The following is a 4,184-nucleotide window of genomic DNA, read 5'->3' on the forward strand; positions in this document are numbered from 1 at the left end:
TTGTCAGCACTCATTCCCATAACACCTAAAAAGTGACTGTTAAAAGTAAAAATAGCGAACATCGTAGGCTATCCTTCTGTGCTACAGGCCTATCAGTGCGAACATGAAGACTGCATCTCCCCCTCACCAGAAATAGCTTGTAACTAATGTTAGTGCGGGTGCTGCTCCAGAATATGTTTAACCTTTTCTTAAAATTGTGTAGCCGGCCGCGGTGGTCTCACGGTTCTAGGCGCGCAGTCCGGAACCGCGCGACTGCTACGGTCGCAGGTTCGAATCCTGCCTCGGGCATGGATGTGTGTGATGTCCTTAGTTTAGTTAGGTTTGAGTAGTTCTAAGTTCTAGGGGACTGATGACCACAACTGTTAAGTCCCATAGTGCTCAGAGCCATTTAAAATTGTGTAAAAGGAAGCAAACATGTATAAAAAGAATATTTCTTCAGAAGCTTGATAAATTTCTGGAAGGACAACACATTTAACTTACTTTAAAGTAATGTTTTACATTTTAAGTATGATGTATTCAGTTAGAAACTAAATCATTTCCTATTGTTTCTCTGAGCAGTGAATAACAACTTAGGAAATTTTGCTCCACTGAAAGCGTTAGAAGCGCATTTAGTCATACCAAATTCATAGTGCCAATTAGAAAAATTTATATTTTATCAGTGCTGAAAAGTAGCGTTGTGCTTCCGATGTAATCATGGATATTGTCAAAATAATTTTTATCAGTTTCGTAATTTCGCCAAGAAACTTGTCTAGTCTATTTAACCAGACAAATCACAGTATCTGCATAAATTTCCAGTATTTCTGAATATCAGGCCTGCATTATGAAAGTTTTGGTGGAGTTTCAAGGTTTTCTTTGTCAGTCATGGGCTATGCAACAATGGTTAGTACCTCTCTTCCTTGCGATGTTCACTCTTCAAACCAGTGAATCATTTCTTGCTGAACAATTTAGCACTTACAAAGTGTTGATTGGAAGAATATCTGTCCATTACATCAACACACGTACCATCGCAAACTTCCTTAGCCTCTGCCGTTAGTGTCTTCGAAGGATTCTCACATTACTTCCTTGTTTCCAAGCTAGCAGATTTGAAATATGTTATATATTCATTTACTTTAAAAAATAATAATTTCTCTAGATTGCATTTGGTTGTAAGTTATTTCCGAATGAAGCTAAATCTGACGAAAAGGATCTGACGAAATCTTGAAATTATCATTATTCTGGTATTTTAAAATTCCTGTTGCTTCTGCACTGTTTTGATCTGAATTTGATGTTGACTGCCTTTCAGTCAGACCGTTTTTTGAAAGCTGCAAATTTTCATTAGCTCTGTTTCTGGTCCGTATGTTGAACTTCCACCTTACAGAGGATGAACGTGGAATGTTGACGTCCATATGATTCTGAAGACTGGATATCTATGCAGTGCTCTTCAGAATGTACGGAATTTTAGAAAAAAATATTCTCGCATTGCGTATAATACTTGCTGCATTTACCGTAATTAAATTAAGCTGATGTGGATGACAGTGAATCAAATACCGTTAGTATAAACTGCTTTTATTTTTGCTTGAAATCCTGTTTTACGCCTTTCGTGATATTTGCACCATAAAATGTGTGAGGTACAGGTTTTAGTCCATTTTGTTGAAGGATTATGGCCAATTGTTCTACAATACGTTTTGATATGCTATCTGCATTTTGATTATCTGAAGTGAAGAATCTCCAGAAGTGCTCAAATATTTCCCCATTCAAAGCGTATAGTAGAAGAAGAACCATTTGCATGTGTTTCTAAACAACTGCTGTGGCATCAGCCATGAGCGCTACAAAGGAAGCTTACTTAATATCCGTCCGTATCTCCTCATGGTATAATTGTGACAGGGAATCAAGCATGTCATTCTGCATGGTCATACAAACACCTTTGAAGACGGTACTGATGTCTAACTGATTTTTAAAATTTTAATCTAATTTAGAAGCACAATTTACTAATTCTCTAGATACCCCTAGATTTACTGAATCGTCTGTTTAATTTTGTCCACGTAAGAGAGTATCAGTTTCCGATAAGGAATATGCAGTCTATTATTTGTTGAAAATTTCACTGTTCGTTTTATCCTTTATATCATGCTCATTGATTGACAATATATATTCAAAACCAAGTTTCTCCTTAATACTTAGTACATTTCTTAAAAGGGAGAGTGAAAAATTATCAGCATGTGTCTTTGACATCAAATACTTTTCAGCTTTTTTGTTTCATGTGGTTTGTATTTCTAAGATTATATTCTTTCCACGTTACATCTATTTGAAACAGCAAACACTGAAAGCAAGACAGTGCACTTTTTTCTTCACGGAGGTAAAGAAAAGTTTTCCGTTAGTACCATTCAGAAGTAAAACTTGGAATATATTTCTTGTTGTTATTTATGCCTGGCTAAGATCTTAGAATATCAGGTTTCGAACCTGTAACTGCCTTATGGAGAGGAATCTTCGAAAACGTAAGCTGTTGAAGTTCACTTACAGTCGCAGAACTTATTTCTTGGGGATGCAAGGCCATGGTTAAAGTTAGCAGCAAAACAAAAGAACCAATGGAATAAAGCAAGTGGAAGCAGGATTATAATACTCTGCATTACATTGAAGGATTTGGTGCACGGTTTTTGAGCACAACTCACGCGGAGTGAAAAGGAAACTACCGTGCAGCAGGGCGCCAGCCAGCGTCGGCATTGCGGGGCGACACTGCTCCCTCCCCCTCGCAGTCTCACTCGCAGCTTCCTATGTGCATGCGCGAAACGGACACGCTCGAAACGTGAAGAATTTTGCATCTGTTTTTATAAACAGGGGGATGACTAGAGCCATTAAGCTTATAGGTTATACAGGGAGTCCAACAAATGACTCCCTGATTTTAAAATTAACATAACATTAAAATTACGATCAATAGAAGAAGGCAACAAACGGTACCTTCGAAGAAGTCGTTACAAAATCTTCTAACAGATGGCGGTGTAATTGCATTGCATAATGCTTGTCATTAGCACTCCGAAGCGCAGTGTGACGCGAAAAGAGATCAATGTAGCGAAAGAAAATCTGGAAACCACGTATTCAATTGAACAACGTGTATTTCCGGAATGTCATGGATTAGAACACAGTATTAAGACAAGGCCCTGTATTTAAACGCGATTTAATGTTAAGAAAGGACACGATGCGAAAACCAATCGATAGCTATTCGTCAAATTGTAATTAAAGGCAGCGTGACTGATGGTGTAGAGGGGCGTGACGGTCCCAGATCAGCTGTAGTTACCCATGAAAATTTCGCCACAGATTCTGTACTTACGTCCGCAGCTAGTGGTCTCGCGGTTGCGTTCTCGCTTCCCGAGCACGGAGTCCCGGGTTCGATTGGCGGCGGGTTCAGGGATTTTACCTGCCTCGAGATGACTGGGTGTTGTTGTGTCGTCTTCATCATCATCATTCATCCCCATTACGGTCGGAGGAAGGCAATGGCAAACCACCACCGCTAGGACCTTGCCTAGTACGGCGGTGCAAGTCTCCCGCATCGTCCCCCTACGCTCTGTCAAAGAGTATGGGACTTCATCATCATCTGAACTTACACAGCAACACCCAAAGAAATTCGTTTGAAAAATTGCAACAGAGATTGGATTGATGCGTTCCAGCATGCATGCAGTACTGAGAAACAGTCTACACATGTTTCCATCGAAAATCGAAAGTCGTCAGCACATCACCTTCTGTTAGCAGTTTTCGTAACTATTATTTCCAAAGTTCCATACAAAATTCTTACAGCTATCGAAGCAAACATACAATTTGTTGCGTTATTATATTGATCTTTGTATTCACGATATTAAATTTTAAGGCAATGGAGTTCTTTGCTGGGCAGCCTATATATTGTAGAGTGTAAATGAAGAATCAAAGAAAAAAAGACTCATTACATAAAATGTCATCGAAAATATCAAGTGGAAGCATGGGGTGCTGCATTAACACAGTGCTTACATTGTTCCTCAGACGTGTGGGGTATGAGGCTGGAGCCGGTGAGTCGTACAGGATTTCCCGCGCTGCCCAGCTTTCCCGTCCCAAGAAGGTGGCTCCTCTCGCGTCGCGCGCAGGAAGCTCTCCAGTTGCTTATCGCGCCACGTGGAGGCGCTGTGCGCTGACTGTTGCATCGGCCCAGCTCGCACGCACAAGCCGCTTCCTTCAGAATTTTT

The 4,184-nt window shown here is 40.1% G+C and overlaps 1 pseudogene; it reads right to left on the reverse strand.

The window, feature by feature from the left end:
• Positions 1-516: 516 nt before the first annotated feature.
• On the reverse strand, positions 517-1,385 carry LOC124722521 (annotated as a pseudogene).
• Positions 1,386-4,184: the final 2,799 nt, after the last annotated feature.

This window comes from Schistocerca piceifrons, chromosome X (assembly GCF_021461385.2).
Source record: "Schistocerca piceifrons isolate TAMUIC-IGC-003096 chromosome X, iqSchPice1.1, whole genome shotgun sequence".
Lineage (NCBI taxonomy): Eukaryota > Metazoa > Arthropoda > Insecta > Orthoptera > Acrididae > Schistocerca > Schistocerca piceifrons.